The sequence below is a fragment of the Podarcis melisellensis genome (assembly GCF_964234715.1).
Source record: "Podarcis melisellensis genome assembly, chromosome: 12".
In the NCBI taxonomy this organism is placed as follows: domain Eukaryota; kingdom Metazoa; phylum Chordata; class Lepidosauria; order Squamata; family Lacertidae; genus Podarcis; species Podarcis melisellensis.
This window is the reverse complement of record NC_138544.1, coordinates 19,007,900-19,025,797: the sequence shown is the minus strand read 5'-3', so window position 1 is coordinate 19,025,797 and position 17,898 is coordinate 19,007,900. Positions and strand designations below refer to the sequence as shown.

Here is a 17,898-nt window from a genome sequence, read left to right as displayed (position 1 = left end):
AAGGCTAACGAGCAATCACTGGGACTGCTGGTTTTATGGTCTTCTGTGCAAGTGTTCTCACAATTGAACACAGAGCTCTTTATGCCCTTCTGCATTCTCATTGGGGAAGGTGAATCACTGACCATTTCAATGTCATGCTATAGCAAAGACCTCTCTGTGAGTCGTTTAAGGTCATAGCTGCACATTTCATTAAAGCTGAGGCATCTGACAGAGAAATAAAAAAAACTGGCAAGCAAATAACACATTTCAGAAAAACAAAAATCGGAAGAAGGAAAAACTATATTGACCAAACAAAGTCTTTATGGTTTCCAGAACCCTGAGATGGATTGATAGACATGGCTGCGTCATATATTTAAAACACAACTTTCTCCAAAGAATTTTGGGAACTTCAGAGAGCTCCAATCCCCTGCAATGTTAGCAAAATACAGTTCCCACAATTTTCAGACTTGGACTCTAGAAGAAGCATTGGAAAACGTTGTGGGGATGGACAGGAAAGTGAGCAAGACATGCACATGAGAATCTCATGGCATGACATATGCTATGTGCTTTAAATTCTGGTGTGTACATAGCCCATAAGGCAGGAATGCTAGAGAGCAAAACTGGGTATATTCCAACCTAGTTAGAAAGAGAGCGTTCTTTTAATGTTTGCCAATCAGATAGCAAATGGAAGCGCTTCATGAACAGAAACACGGATGAAGACTTTTCTCTGAGGAAGGAAGGGGAGGAAGGAAATCCTATAAAAAACAATATTGGGAGTAGGCTGAAAAGTTGAGGTCAACATGACTATGAAAGGCGGGTGGAGACCTGAGAAAAACCTGAAGAGCCGAGGAAACTGTACAGGTTGTGCAACCTTGAGACCACAACAGACCAAAGGCAACAAAAATGGGAACCTCAAAAAGGAACTGCAAGTAGAAGTTAAAAGCAATTGGGGAGAGAAAATGAGTATGAAATCTTCATATCCCTGAAATTCAAACCTGCAGGGTCTGAAATGCATTGAGATAAAAAATATCCATTTTGTCTAACCCATTGCTTTTTGCTCCTACTTCTGGCTTGGAATGTCCCCTGGGTGTGGGGGGATGAAGAGGGTTTACTAAGTTGCCCAAAGGGTATTACACACTTCACAAGCTACTGAAGGCAGAGCTACTCTGGACTGATTATTTACGGATAAAGCAGGGTTCAAAGTCTCCCAGGAAGCCTCTTGCTTAGCTCATGAGCCACACCCCCAGCCACAACCAGCATACTGTCCTGGGCAGATTTGAAAATGGGAGGGTGACAAGGAGTTAGGGAGCTCCAGAAGTCCAGAATGCCGGAAAACCACACTCACTGTAAATGTTACAGGTCATGTGACAAGTGGAGGGCAGAATGGTGGGAACTTTTTGTGCTGGCGATCAATGCAGCAGAACATACTGTGCATAATTGGCAGGATGAAAGGGGTCAAGGATCACAGAGTTCTTAATTGCTAGAAATGACTCGGATTGGTCATGACCCCTCACCTTTGGGGATGGAGAAAATAAAAGTTGTCTGAGGGTGGGGCTCCAGTCTCACACTGCGTGTTTGAAACTATTTTGTAACCAAGAATACCTTAATTGTGTTGTTTCTGCTGTGGCACTGAGCAATGTATGAGACCTTTGATTACTGTAAGTAAAGCATTTAAACTTACTTAACGTTGCAATCTATTAGCTCTTACAGTGGTAGAGGTGGGGGAGTACAATTTTAAATGCCAAATACTGGGACATTTAAAGGTCTTAACAAACTATATTTCCTGAGCTTTGTGAACGCTGCACATATCTCTTTTGTGGGGGCTCTTTTGACTAGAAAGTGAGTTAATTGGTATTCACCAGTTATTTTCCAACACCTTGAATGGAAACCAAGCAGTAAAATAGCCCTTTTATTGCTGTAGGAAAAATCACAACTGGTTAATTCTCCAGAATTGGAAAAAAAAAAAAGATGGAAAAATACGCAGGAACCAGTCTAGCATAATCTGAAAACGCCAGCAAAAAAAATTAGAAAAGAAGGGAGTGAATAATGGATTATATGACAGTCTGACTTCGCTCTGTGGTCCCCAGATGTTGTTGGACTTCATCTCCCATCATCCTCAGCTAGTTTAGTCAAAGGGACAATTAGAGTTGTAGTCCACCAACATCTAGTGACTCAAGGTTGAAGAACACTGCACTATAATATCCCAAGGGGAACTTATTTTTAGGAAAATGTGCAGACTGTACATGCACCTGAAGCTTACATATTGCCTGCCTACCTTTAGAAGTTACATGTGGAAACACAGAAAACAAAAGCATGAGGCAAGCAGAAACTCACTTGTTGGTGCTTTTTGTACCATGCAAATGTAATGAAAGTTGGGTCTCTTTTATAGAATCTGAAAATAAAAGATACAAGCATTTTTGGTGTGTGAATAACATTTGCAGCTGCAACCCCTCCCACAGGCTGTCAGGCAAGTGCTCCCTGATGGGAACAGGAAAAGGTTGTCAGGTCTATTAACCTTAACAAATGTAAATATGAACTATGAATGTGGGAAATGCTCTGATTTGAAATGAATTTCATTCTAACCGACCGCTGCGTGAAACAATTACATATGCAGCGTGCACAGGAACAACACGTTGGAAAATATCAAACTAGGCTATGGGTCTTTCTGAATACATTTCCATTTCTCCTGTCTGCACATTGCTGGGTTATAGGATGACCTTTATTTCGAGAGCCACCAGCATATTTAGGACTTCTTATTCCAAAGCTCCACATGGTATCACCTAGGAATAGGAGGATGGAATAGATGGATAAGATGAATCATTGGGGGATCCTACAGGGGAGGAAATTAGGGTGCTATTCCAGCAGACACCCTCACAAACAACCCCACAAAGCCCTCATAGCAAATTTCAGGGTTATCACACCAATAACAGAGCCTAGGACTTGCCGAACAGAAGGTCGGCGGTTCGCATCCCTGCGACAGGGTGAGCTCCCGTTGCTCGTTCCCTGCTCCTGCCAACCTAGCAGTTCGAAAGCACATCAAAATGCAAGTAGATAAATAGGTATCTTCCAGCGGGAAGGTAAACGGTGTTTCCGTGCACTGCTCTGGTTTGCCAGAAGCGGCTTAGTCATGCTGGCCACATGATGCGGAAGCTGTACACCGGCTCCCTCGGCCAATAAAGCGAGATGAGCGCCGCAACCCCAGAGTCAGTCATGACTTGACCTAATGGTCAGGGGTCCCTTTACCTTTAACTGTGGAGCAAGGGTTAGGAAACTCTGGAGGTCCAGTTTGGCCCATGAAGCCATTTCCTCATAACTCACGCCCACCTGTTAATCAGCTGATTTCACTGAGTGATGTCAACGGATAGGCAGACACAATCTGGCTGGGTCCTGCTTTGCCAGCACATTCTTTGTGGGGAACTGTGGCGTTTGTACGGAACCCCTGGTCGTCTCATAGACTATTGACCTGTACACCACTAATCCACTTCCACCAACCAGATCACTTACTCTCAGTCAGGTTCTCAAGTTAACAAGGAAGAGTGTAGTTTATTGCAAACACAGATAAACTTTAAATGCATTCGAAACACTGTTACCCTTTACCCTCTTAGTCTTATTTTATCCTGTCTCTAACTCTTCTACCTTCCCTCACACAAGAACCAACTGCACTAACTGTTATGTACTGAAGTTCTCACCCTGGGCCAGCAGGGGGATACTGTAGATAGTTATGCAAATAAGGGATCGAAAGTGACATTCAGTGATTGGATAGTTTTAGAAAATTGTTACAGTTACATTGTACTGGAGCTCTATATAAGCAGGCTGACTGAACCCTTCAGTTCAGTTCTGTTCTGTTCTGTTCAGTTCAGTTCTGTTTGAAGAATCGCTGTGTCGTCTGATATGTTCACCCACAACTTAACACTAACTGTCTCTCTATTTCCATCTGTCTGCCAACTGCTTTCCCAACTGCTTCTTCTCAACCAACCAACCAACCAACTAAACCTCAGGCTAAGCCCTTTTATAAACAGGTAGGCTCCACCTCTGGCTTTTCTATTGGTCTACCTATTAACTCTTTCTCTCCCCCTGTACAGACATTTTCAAAAGAACAGGCAAACACCACAGGAACATGCTGGCAAAACATGACCATGCAGGGAGCAGGATTGAACCTTCTACTCATCAGCTCCACTTCACCAAGATGTCTTCACAGGTCATCTTCATCAGATTAGGAGCATGTCAACATTGGCCTTTGAGATGGGAGGAAATAAAGATCTGGATATGTGGTGAAGGTGTAAGGTAATAAAAGCATTCTGGGAAATGATATATAATGAACTAAAAAAAAATATTTAAAATAACTTTTATAAAAATAAAAATAAAACCCAGAGGCTTTTCTATTAGGAATTGTAGGTGTTGAAATTACAAGGGAGCAGAAAATATTATTTATGTATGTGACCACAGCTGTGAGGATGTTTTTGGCCCTGAGATGGAAAGAAGATAAATTCCCTACCAGAGAGGAATGGCAGATCAAGTTGTTGGACTATTCCGAAATGGCAACACTGACAGGAAAGCTCAGAAACCAGGAAGACCAAAACTTTAATAAGGAATGGGGAAAATTCATACGTTACCTTGAAGACCATTGTAAGCAGTAGAATACATGAGCAGGATTGCAATAACACTTGTAATGTAATGAGAACTGTGGACATAATGGAGTTATTTAAAAAAGTGGATCATTTAAAAAAAGATGCATTAGAAAAGGTTTAACAACAGAACCCATAGAAGGGAAGGTGGGAAGTCTAGAGATAAGGGGGAATCTTGTAACCCTGGATGTGTTGTGGTATGATTATAAACTTAAATATGTAAAACCAAATAAAAATTATATGAAAAAATACTAAAGATCTGGCATTCTAGGCCATAAAGGTTCCCTACCCCTGCTATAGAGCAGAAGTAATTTTTTAAGTACTGAAGAATCTAATAGGCTTACAAAAAACACTGCAAACTCATCATTTGAACCGCCCTGAGACCTGTGGGTATAGGGTGGTATACAAATTTAATAAATAATAATCAATAAATAATAGGTTCAGATCAAAAAGATATCTTCTACAAGCAGCAAAACTCAAAGTTCCAAACAAGGATGAGAAATGTTTCATTTTTTTAAACTGGCATCTGATGCTTACATTCAAAATTCTTGTATATAGTATGGATGACATGTTGTTTAATATTCTTTTTCTGTTTTTATAGATCGTATTCATTTTTAGTTGCATTTATTATTTTTCCACAGCTATATTTTATAACCTTAGGGACTAGTGGGTAAACAGGCAGTCTAAAACTGCAAAAATAAACGGGTGATTGTCAGAGAGCTGCAGGCAGGGCAGAAAAGAGTAATTAAAATGCAGGTCTAAACCACTGAGCCTAGGGCTTGCCGATCAGAAGGTCAGCAGTTCGAATCCCCACAACGGGGTGGGCTCCCGTTGCTCGTTCCCTGCTCCTGCCAACCTAGCATTTCAAAAGCATGTCAAAGTGCAAGTAGATAAATAGGTACCGCTCTGGCGGGAAGGTAAATGGCGTTTCCGTGCGCTGCTCTGGTTCACCAGAAGCGGCTTAGTCATGCTGGCCACATGACCCGGAAGCTGTACGCTGGCTCCCTCGGCCGGTAAAGCGAGATGAGCGCCGCAACCCCAGAGTTGTTCGTGACTGGACCTAATGGTCAGGGGTCCCTTTACCTTTAATTTGTACTAATAAGCTAGCTGGTTATATATTTTGATGTTCAGAGAAACAAAATGGTCTGTATATAGCCTGCTCACAATGGGATGGATATTTTTGTTTTCTTAAAAGCATTTTTACGCAGCTCTTCAACCAAAAAGGTTCCCAAGGCAGCTTATGGATCAATAAAAAAACAAGACAGTTCCTGCCTTCAGGCTAACTATCTAAGATAGATGTTGTTTTCTTTCTATATATCTCTCCCCCCTGCCTATTCAATCACACACACACAGCCCTGAATGTTTACAGTATAGCCCCCTAGACATGTTTATTCAAAAGGAAGCTCCATCAAGTTCAATGGGACTTAGGTAAGTGTGGTGGGGTAGACAATGTGAACAGAAGTTATTATCATCCTTGACCACAGGACATGTGTCAGGAGCCAGAGTCAAGAGTAGGTCAGCAATAAAACATTGGGTGTCAGTGTAGTTAACTCTTTATTCAAATAAACCAAGACAGTGTAGGCTTACTGATCAAAGCAACTTTTCCCAGTAGACCTTGCCTCAATGAAGCAGTTGCAAGGATTGAAGGTCCCTGTCTTGCCAATGCAAGGTGGTTCTTTTAAAATGAGATTCAGAAGCAGGACGAGATTCAGAATCTGCCACTTGGAAACCCTCAAGAAGTGGCTAAGTGACTCCACCAAGTAGCTTCAGTTTGCATGGCCCTGAGGCCGATCAGTCTATGCACGAGCTTCTCTCCCATTCTGCCCACAAACATCTGATTTATAGATAGGTAGCCTGTGTGGCTTGACTAAGGATGACAAAAAGCAGAGACATCACCATGCCAACAAAGGTCCGTAGAGTTAAAGCTATGGTTTTCCCAGTACTGATGTATGGAAGTGAGAGCTGGTCCATAAAGAAGGCTGATCGCTGAAGAATTGGTGCTCTTGAATTATGGTGCTAGAGGAGACTTTTGAGAGTCCCATGGACTGCAAGAAGATCAAACGTATCCATTCTGAAGGAAATCAGCCCTGAGTGCTCACTGGAAGGACAGATCCTAAAGCTGAGACTCCAATACTTTGGCCACCTCATGAGAAGAGAAGACTCCCTGGAAAAGACCCTGATGCTGGGAAAGATGGAGGGCACAAGAAGAAGGCGATGGCAGAGGACGAGATGGTTGGACAGTGATCTAGAAGCTACCAGCATGAGTTTGACTAAACTGTGGGAGGCAGTGGAAGACAGAAGTGCCTGGTGTGCTCTGGTCCAGAGGGTCACGAAGAGTCAGACACGACTAAACGACTGAACAACAACAAGCCTGTGTGGCTTGCCTGACTGGCTACGTGCAGATCATTCATTAGCCACCCCCTCCCAATGCCTCACGTTGTCAAAACAGTGTCCAACAGCAAAGAAGGTACCTAGCACTATCACTTCCTCCCATTAAAGGCTGTTCTCATGTCATCAAAGAACTTAACAAGAGATAAGAAAGGGAAGGAACAGAGGCAGGAAGGGTAACCATGTCAGATCACTACCTCCTCGAAATACAATACAGTCCCTACCTTACCACACCTTAGGGAAGTCTTCTACTCCTCTGGCTACTTACCAAGCAACCTGAGACTACTTCGTCTTGTCTTTCTTTGCTCCGCCCTCTTCATTTTTCTCTGTGTACTGGGAGATCAAGGAGAAGGGGAGCTGGTCACCGCAGGAGCAGGAAACTCCCTGGCTTCTTCAGCAGCCTGCCTCCACTTGGCCTCTTGGTCCCCCTCTACTTCGGCCTCTGATTCCGGACTGCTCTCTGCCACAGCCTCTTCCTGCTCACTAAACCCTGTGACCTCTTCAGCTTCTGACACCTCCTCCCCCCCAGTCTGCTCCCTCTTCTCCCACTTATTGTCATGGTATACCTGAAGGAGCATCTCCACCCCCATCGTTCAGCCTGGACACTGAGGTCCAGCGCCAAGGGCCTTCTGGCGGTTCCCTCCCTGTGAGAAGTGAGGTTACAGGGAACCAGGCAGAGGGCCTTCTCAGTAGTGGCGCCCACCCTGTGGAACGCCCTCCCCATCAGATGTCAATGAAATAAACAACTACCTGACTTTTAGATGACATCCGAAGGCAGCTCTGTTTAGGCAAGTTTTTAATGAAACCCAGCCAGATGGGAGGGGTATAAATAAAGAATTATTATTATTATTATTATTATTATTATTATTATTATTATTACTACTACTACTACTACTACCCAGCCAGTCCATGACACCATTCTGGCTGGAGTTGATGGGAGTTGGAGCCCAACAAACACCCGGAGGGCACCACGTTGCCTACCGCTGGTGGACAAGACCTCAGCCTTGGTGTCATATTTTGTTGTCTCAGAATCGTGATTTAGTAGATAACATGACATTTTATTCAGCATTTTACAATTACGAAAGCGTGAGACCTTTGGAAATAAAATGGTTACAGGCCGCATGTGCTTGTAAGTGGAAAATGTACTGCATGGCAGAGTGCCTGTTCAATTTTACGAGGGCATAATATAAAATATATAAGCAACATTAGAAGAAGTGACCCATGCACTCTGATACAGGGAGCTGCTTCAAGTCAGAGAGAACACAATGAAAAGGAAGACGGCGAACAACAGAACCTGGATGCTTATTACAAAAGCAAATGGCAAATTTGGGAGTTCGCCAAGCACAATACGAATTTGATTCCCACCAGAAAAAATGGGTGGTGTTTCTTTGTCGCCTTTTGCTTCGAACCTCACTGAAAAGGGAAATCAATTATTAGTTTCTGGAAAAGGGGCTTGTATGCACTGGAATTCATGCTTGTCTGGGCTGCCTTATCCTCTCATCCTAGTTTTCATTCATGCCGCAGTTAGCAGTGAGAAAGGAGACCATTTGGTTACCAATGCCAGGGTGTTTGTGTCATCAAGGCGGCACCTGGTTCTACAGTTTATACTGCAAACTGCTCTGTGATCTTATCCTCTCATCCTAGTTTTCATTCATGCCGCAGTTAGCAGTGAGAAAGGAGACCATTTGGTTACCAATGCCAGGGTGTTTGTGTCATCAAGGCGGCACCTGGTTCTACAGTTTATACTGCAAACTGCTCTGTGATCTGCGGATGAAGGGCAGTATATAATTTTAAAAAATAAGGTAACAAGATTTCCGCTTCCTGCCAGGGGCGTAGGAAGGGGGGCGGTGGGGGCAGACAGCCCCGGGTGCCCTCACTGAGGGGGGTGACATTCAGCGCTCTGCCCACCCGCAGCTCCCAAGCATACCTAGAGCCGTCGGGGTAAGGGGGGAGCTGCACCACTTTGTCAGCAGCATTCCCCCCTTCCCTTCATTTTGACAGCTTGGGGGAGGCTTGGGAGTCGCAGGCAGGCAGTGTGCCGAATGTCCACCATGGGCAGCTTGCTCCGCCCCTGTGAGCGACTCGCTCCGCCCCCAGCTGCAGTGTGCACTGTCAACATTCAGAAGGGCCGGGAGGCCAGCTGGCAAGCCCAGCTCGGACGTCTCCTTCCATTGGCCCGTGCTCCAATGTAAATCAGCGACCCAGACTTCAAAAGCCAGGGCACACAATTAGCAGAGTGTGGTTCGCACACAGAAGTAGGCATGAGGCGTAAGTCATGCTACAGCTACAGATTTATTAAACATAAATCAGAACAAAGAAACATGTCATCTCTCTCTCATTTCGTCTCAGAGAGAACAGCAAAAGCAAAAGCTATACACAAGTGGAAGTTCCCTCAAGCTGTGCTGGAATGTAAACAGACACGTGACATGCAACAATTCCACATGCCTGTTCCTTAAGGTGGAACAGAATTCTCAACACGCATGTGCAGCTCCAGGCACCTGAGCGACTAACCTGGCGCCTGGAAGGGCACCCTCTGTGTCCATAGCTTTGAAAATAAGAGACCAGCAGCCTTGAAAATAAGGGATCAGCAGCCAAAATAAGGGATTTTCCGAACACAGGTATGTTCAACTTCTGAGCCTCTCCAAGCCAAAGGCAGAAAAACCAGCCAGCAGCCAAACGAAGCCTCAAGCGGTGGTTCCCACAGCACAGCAACCCGGCAAAGGGGATGCAGCAAGGAAAACCACCCTCACCTCTTCGCTGGGAAGCGCTGAGCAAATGTGAGTCCCTAGGCAATGTGGCCGATTTGATCGGCACAAGGCATGCAAGCTCCACCCCCCAGTCGTTCTTAGACTCCTTATTGGGTGAGCAACACAGACAAGCAACACAGTTGGAGCCTCCCTCTTCCCTGGCCGGCAGGGAGGGAGGGAAAGGAGCTGCTTCCTTTGAAACCCGGGAAATTTAAGGGACATCATCAGTAAGGGACAGCAGCAGGACATAGCACTGGGATAAAGGACTTTCCCGCCCGGTAAGGGACAGTTGACAGCTATGTCTGTGCCACGCCCCCCTCGGGAGCTCACCCGCCCTGGGCAGGCTTCTGTTCAGTCACTGCCACTTCCTGTTCCACCTTCCCCCACCCTGTCAGCTGTTCAACACCCTCCCCAGCCTCCAGCCTCCGCTGTGCAGGAAGGTGGAAGTGGCGAACCAGCAGCCCTGCTCCCCCTTTCTTTTTTTCCCTTTTTAAAAAAATAGAAAATCTTTACTAATTTTCACATAGACAAATATACACGAGTTACATAACATATAAAACAGAAAACGATACAAATGAATAGAAACGGTGAAATAAGAAAAGATAAAGAAACAAACATAAACAAATACAATATCTTACACTTACATGACAGATAAAAATACATAACTTCCAATAATTCTCATTATACTACTTATATTATCTGTATTCCTTGCACAAATTCATATTATTTTCGTGTGTGTGTGTGTGTGTGTGTGTGTATATAATCCACTATTATATTTTATGTAATTCTTGGTTACCAGTATCACTCTATTTCTGCAAGTATGCTCCCTCTTTCAAAATGGCTGGTGTCACAGAGAAAAGAGGAGATTTCCCCCTCCTCTAACCCAGCTTCCCACCATTCAGCCATTTGTCGTCCTTGTCAATCGCTCGTCCTTTACAAGTGAAATTTGTGGCTCTCTGAATTTCCGTCCGCAGCTCTGCACATCTGCAAGCCTACCTGTGCAGATGGGTCTTAAATTAGGACAATCAAGGAGAAGCATATGTCCCCCTGATTTAAAATTCCGGCCTAAACTGGTAGTGCTAAATCCAACCATGAGGGGAAAGACATGAGATAGTAATGGGAAGTTGCACTTTCTGAAAGCCTCTCTTCTACATGGCTGTAGAAGGTACAGGACTCCTGATCTCCTTTCCACCTGGTCACCCGAGGTTGATGCTATCCTAGGTCAGCCTGAGTCCTGGCCTTTGACTGCATGAAGTCTAAGTGAGCAGGCCACAATATGGGTGACGTATCTTGAGCTCCGCAGATTTGTTTTCATCACTTCTGCTGTCTGCAAATTTGCAAGCGAGAAAATAATAAAGTAATTTGCTGAAAACATTCATCACTGGAAGTGCCTCTCTATGAAACTTACATTCCACTTTGTTTCAAGAGGGGACAGATGTTCAAAAATCTGGATGAGGACTTGATATTGCTTGGGGGGGAGGGATGCTGACGTACTTAAGATTCTTATTAGAATTATAGTGGAAGTTTCAGAGGGATTCCAATTCATTAAATACAGAACTTTATGGGACGTAAGACTTATGGAGCAACTCTAAGATTTGCTGCGTTATCGGATAAAGTGCTCAGCAGGGCTACGTAAGCTTTTCCTCCAGTGCAATGCCACACATTATAGCGTAGTGTTTATTGGAACTTCTAGATAAGTATGGATAGGGTTGCAACGTCTGGTATTTTCACATGCACCGTTGAATATATTTTTGCTTCTGCTTAAGGCTGTGAATTTTTAAAAAATAAAAATTAAAGCAGCTTGTCTGCTGGTAGTTTAAAGAGATTAGAAAGCAACAGGATCTTATCGTTTATTGTTTGGGCAGTTGTTTCTGGCCATTTACGTATTTCCTCATGAATAATTCACCTTAACTTACTGTCTTGATCTGGAGCTGACAGAAACATTTAAATGCTTTGTTCTATTCAGTTAGTGCCAATACATTAAAAATATGCTTGGTTAATACCAGTTCCTATAAGGGAAATAAAATAACTGAAACTGCAGCATGGAAATAAATTCTGAAATAAAATAGAAAAAATAGCAGCAGAATAAAACCGGCAGCCAAAAATCAGAACTGTACAAAACATCTAAAATGTACTAAAAATATTGAAGGTTTGCATCTGGTAGCCACTGGCTACAGTCTTCTGTAAGAAAATGTTTCATTTTTCTTTACTTAAACTTCCAAAATAACACCAAGCAAAAAAGTATGGCTAAGGAAATGACAAAGGCTTGAACTTCGCAGAGATAATGATCGTTCTAATGCCAGATTAGTAAAGCCTTAGAAACTAAAATCACGTTTTTTCCCCAGTCACATGTTCTTGAGATTAAGATAAACTGCAAACGACAAAGGCTGGTGTGAAGAAAAACGAAGGTAAATGGAAAACAAATGTGGTGATCTGTGGCCTTTTATGTGCCTTGGCATGATGACTTTTGAAATGACCACCTCAGTCTCAACAGCTTGCCTTTCACTTTTCTGGTTTCTTCTTTTCATCACCTTGTAATGCCTTATCTTTCTGAACTGGAGAGATCAAACTGCTGCTGCAGTCTTGGATTCAGTTTTGCCATTTCAGGCATGCCACCTCCCATTGGACATCTCAGCCAAAAAACTGAGGGAGCAAGGCTGTGTGTGTGTGTGTAACTACATAATGAAAAGGGAATCAAAATCAATGCATTTGCCACCTTGACAGAAATGTGCATATATGTGCAAGGGTAGCTTAGTAGCAGTAGCAGCAGCAGCAGCACAGAGTTCTAGCTTAGGACCTCTCTCTGGGACCAGAGAGAGGAAAGCTTACTGAGCTGCATAAAGGACTGCTTGTTTCCAATGTGTTGCTTTGCTATTTTGCAATGTTTATCTTATTGTAACTAGCATTTAAGGCTGTGTAGTAAAGCTTTGAAGTGCATTCTTGTGGTGGAGAGAATTAATTTCTACACAAGGTCCAGATCAGGGACTCTAAAGGTAAAGGTAAAGGTACCCCTGCCCGTACGGGCCAGTCTTGACAGACTCTAGGGTTGTGCGCTCATCTCACTCTATAGGCCGGGAGCCAGCGCTGTCCGCAGACATTTCCAGGTCACGTGGCCAGCGTGACGAAGCTGCATCTGGCGAGCCAGCGCAGCACACGGAACGCCGTTTACCTTCCCGCTAGTAAGCGGTCCCTATTTATCTACTTGCACCCGGAGGTGCTTTCGAACTGCTAGGTTGGCAGGCGCTGGGACCGAGCAGCGGGAGCGCACCCCGCCGCAGGGATTCGAACTGCCGACCTTTCGATCGTCAAGTCCTAGGCGCTGAGGCTTTAACCCACAGTGCCACCTGCGTCCCCTCAGGGACTCTAACACCCCCTAAAAGGTAAAAAAAGAGGTAAAGGACCCCTGGATGGTTAAGTCCAGTCAAAGGCAACTATGGGGTTGCGGCGCTCATCTTGCTTTCAGGCATGGGAGCCGGCGTTAGTCATGTGGACAGCATGACTAAACCGCTTCTGGTGCAACAGGACACCGTGACGGAAACCAGAGCACACGGAAATGCCATTTACCTTCCCACTGGAGCAGTACCTATTTATCTACTTGCACTGGCATGCTTTCGAACTGCTAGGTTGGCAGGAGCTGGGACAGAGCAACAGGAGCTCACCCCATCACGGGGTTTTGAACAGCCAACCTTCTGATCGGCAAGCCCAAGAGGCTCAGTGGTTTAGACCACAGCACCACCCACGCCCCTTTACCTTTTTCTAACACCCCCTACTCCCAGCGAGACCATTAAGTCCAGAATCCAAAAATACCTAACTGCACCCATCAACAATGGAGACTCTTGATCTCACAGTCGTGGGTTTGAGCCACACGCTGTGCAAAAGATCCCTGCCTTGCAAGGGGTTGGACAAGATCCTGCTCCCTTCCAGCTACACAGTTCTATGATGCTGTTATTCTGTTGCCTGGCTTGCTGAGCAGATAGCTGCTGTGATCCTACTGTGTGTTTCCATAGCATCTCAAACAGCTACCTGTACTGTACTCATTGCTCACAATAAGGCATTTATTCCACTGAAAGCAACCATTCAAATTTTTATTTATTCTTTAAAAAAACAAACTTTATTGAAAGTTCAGAAAGTACATAATTATACATGCACTAAACATGGTGAGACATAAATAAAAGGGAGGGGGAGAAATGGAACCCGTGCAGAAGGGAAAATAAAGAGGGGAGGGGAGAAACCCAAAACTGTGTATTTTACAAGGTTGTTATTGTACTTCACCAGATCTTAACCTATTACAGTATTTGTAAGAATGGATTCCAAATATCATTGAATTTGTCTACGGCAAGTCTGCGTTTACATGCAAAGTTCTTCATATGTTGTGAGTATGTATAAGTCTTCAATCCAGTTGTAGAAGGGAGACACGTTTTTATCTTTTTATTTAATCAGTATCAGCCTTTTTGCCTTGGAAGGTCACGGAGAGTCCACTCATATTGTCCTTTTGTAAGGTTGCATGTGCTGGGTATATAATTCAAGAGGATATTTTGTTTTGTAAATGTAAGGTTGTACAGCTCTGTTGATAGTTTCAGCTACCTTCTGCCAAAAACCTTTCGATATAGGACAATAAAAAATATATGCTTTAGAGAAGCAAATTTTGATTTATTCTTAATTCTGTTTGCTCTAAGGTTTTCTAAAGGTAAAGGTAAAGGGACCCCTGACCATTAGGTCCAGTCGTGACCGACTCTGGGGTTGCAGCGCTCATCTCACTTTATTGGCCAAGGGAGCCGCCGTACAGCTTCCAGGTCATGTGGCCATCAGGACTAAGCCGCTTCTGGCGAATCAGAGCAGCACACGGAAACACTGTTTACCTTCCCGCTGCAGCGGTACCTATTTATCTACTTGTACTTTGACATGCTTTCGAACTGCTAGGTTGGCAGGAGCAGGGACCGAGCAACGGGAGCTCACCCCGTTGCTGGGATTCGAACTGCCGACCTTCTGATCGGCAAGTCCTAGGCTCTGTGGTTTAACCCACAGCGCCACCCACGTCCAAGGATTTCTAGGGTTACAGTAAAGTGGTAAAAGGGATCCCTGACCTTTAGGTCCAGTCGTGACCGACTCTGGGGTTGCAGCGCTCATCTTGCTTTATTGTCTGAGGGAGCCGGCGTACAGCTGGTCATGTGGCCAGCATGACTAAACCGCTTCTGGTGAACCAAAGCAGTGCACGGAAGCACCGTTTACCTTCCCACCGGAGCGGTACCTATTTATCTACTTGCACTTTGAAGTGCTTTCGAACTGCTAGGTTGGCAGGAGCTGGGTCCGAACAATGGGATTCGAACCGCCGACCTTCTGATCGGCACGTCCTAGGCTCTGTGGTTTAACCCACAGCCCCACCCACAACCCAGGGATACAGTACTGTCTCCTTAATGCACATTGTTAGTTTGGGGGATGGGTGGCTGCCAAGAAATGACCTCCACCCCATGCAGTCCATGGTTGCAGTATTGGGGGGGGGGGTAACAGTTTGAAATGGGAAGCCAGAGAAGGAAAAATACAGGGTTTTTTTGGCTTTACAGAGATCCAAGAGCCACCAAGGGCTTTCTGATTGTTTAAGGAGAATCTGATGCTGCTTTACAGACCTCCAGTGGCCCCCCATGCTCATACATTTGGCAATAAATAAATAATACAAAAAACCAGTCTATGCCTCCAGTACTTTTTCTTCTGACTGTGAAGTGGTAATCATACCCTGCCAATACTGAAAGACTTTGGGTCGCTTCCAGATGACCTGTTTACAGAGAATTCATTCTGCTTTATTTGTGGGGAGATTAGGCAGTGTTGGCTAATCTTTACTGAGAGCTCCCTGGGAAGGTTAGAGGATGTTGCATCAAGAATTGCCTACACTTTCCCAGTAACTCTCTTTATTTCATTAAGTCTGATTTTGGGGGGCAGGGGAAAGGAGGGTTGTTGCACAAGAGCAGTAAATCACCTTTAACTGAGCAACAAGATCTTGCAAATGTGTGATTGAATTCCTCCCCCAAAAACAGCAACTGTCTTGAAGCACCCTGGGGTCTTTGAAAGGGTCAGGGAAGAGCTTTTGTTCAGTGACAGAGCACATGTTCTGCATGCAAAAAGTCCCTGGTTTAAGGCCTGGCATCTCCACATAGGACTGGGGAGGTTTTCTGCTGGAAAACCTGAAGAGTCACTTCTGATCAACAACACTGATAGGTGGGTTATGAGTTCTTTGTGGCAACCCACCTATCAGTGCATCATAGCCAGACACTGGAGAGACCTGTCAGGAGTAAGCATGGATAAAGGTAAGGTAAAGGGACCCCTGACCATTAGGTCCAGTCGTGGCCGACACTGGGGTTGCGGCGCTCATCTCGCTTTATTGGCCAAGGGAGCCGGCGTACAGCTTCCGGGTCATGTGGCCAGCATGACTAAGCCGCTTCTGGCGAAGCAGAGCAGCGCACGGAAACGCTGTTTACCTTCCCACCGGAGTGGTACCTATTTATCTACTTGCACTTTGATGTGCTTTCGAACTGCTAGGTTGGCAGGAGTAAGCATGGATAAATGGTACCAAATAGTATGGGAAACAGCCCTACTAGAAAAATTAACCAATAAACTGAAACTGACACGGGGACAAAAAGAAGAAGACACCTTCACTCCAGTATGGCTCTCCTTTATCACATACACAGCCCAACAAGACAACTACAAAAATCCACCAACAGGATACAAATCAATATGGCTAACCTGATCCAAAACACCCACCCACCCTACTCAAACATGAATGCAAAGACCACCACAGCCAACCACAAATGAATATCCACACCCTAGGCCAACCCCAACCTCTCTCACCACCAAAGGAACACAAGCGAACAGCAAAGAACCTGCACAAGCAACGCTGACACCAAACCCTACATATAGTAAGTAAAATAGAAACATCTATTTTATCTAAATTGATTTGTAAAAATGTTACATGGGGGGAAAACACGAGAGAGAGACATTGCACACTTCTGTAAATCAACAAAATCTTTAATAAAAAAACAACAACAACACTGATAGGTCTGGCATATAAGGAGGTTTCTCATCTAAGGAATGCTGCAGGAATAACATTTTTGAGCATCTTGATAATTTCTCCTCCCTCCTGGAGCCCTCAATAGAAGGCTTGTATCTAGAGAGCTTGAGCAAACCTTTTCATCATAGGTAGTTTCTGGCCAGCTGGTGGTTTCTACAAACCTTCAGAAGTCTGTTCCTCCTCTCCATGCACTGGAATGTTGAGATCTTTAATTTACAGGCAGAAAGCATTTTCTGTCTGTGAGGGATTTATGGAAGGAGATCGATCTCAATTCAATTTAAAGACTGCTTATCGGCAGACAAAACATGCTGCCATCCTTCTGTGAAACAGGCTTCTGGTTTACCGTATTTTTCGCTCTATAAGACGCACCAGACCATAAGACGCAACTAGTTTTTGGAGGAGGAAAACAAGAAGAAAAAAAATCCGAATCCCAGAAGCCAGAACAGCAAGAGGGATCACTGCACAGCGAAAGCAGCAATCCCTCTTGATGTTCTGGTTTCTGGGATAGCTGCGCAGCCTGCATTCGCTCCATAAGACGCACACACATTTCCCCTTACTTTTTAGGAGGGAAAAAGTGAGTCTTATAGAGCAAAAAATACGGTAATTTACATTGGAAGGAAGCAGGAATGACAACTTGAATAAAATATTGGAGGGGGGCAGGTAAGCCCCACACCACATAATCAATTACAAGATGTGGCATGTACACACCATTTGAATGGCAATGCCATCAACTTGGGGGGGCTCCCTCAAATATATTATGGGGGGTGCAAAGGGACCTCAGTACTTAGGAGTTGACTCCTGTGGAAGGTAGCCAACACAGTCCAGGCCCCCTTACCATGCAGATGTTTGGCTTAGAGCTCTGGAGTTCATGCTTTGTGTGCAAAAGGTCCCAGGTTAAATCCTGGACTTTACTAGGTAGGCACGGGGGGCAGGATCCTGACTTGGTGTGGAGTAGCTTCCTACATTCCCATTTAAATGAAAGATCCTTGTGTATTGCCTGTTTGTTTTCATGGAGTCTGCAGAAAAGTTCCTTTTGAATTGTGCTCACAGATGACTGAAGCCAGTCGCTGGAGGTAGCAAAGGATGCTCAGCTGCTATA

General features: G+C 44.6%; 1 long non-coding RNA gene across 1 annotated transcript; it reads right to left on the bottom strand.

Moving 5' to 3' along the window:
• Positions 1-3,494: 3,494 nt before the first annotated feature.
• Positions 3,495-4,186, bottom strand: LOC309353493. The gene is made up of 2 exons (XR_014161906.1): positions 3,886-4,186; positions 3,495-3,620 (listed from the first exon to the last, which is right to left on the bottom strand). It is a non-coding gene; the product is annotated as an uncharacterized lncRNA (long non-coding RNA).
• Positions 4,187-17,898: the final 13,712 nt, after the last annotated feature.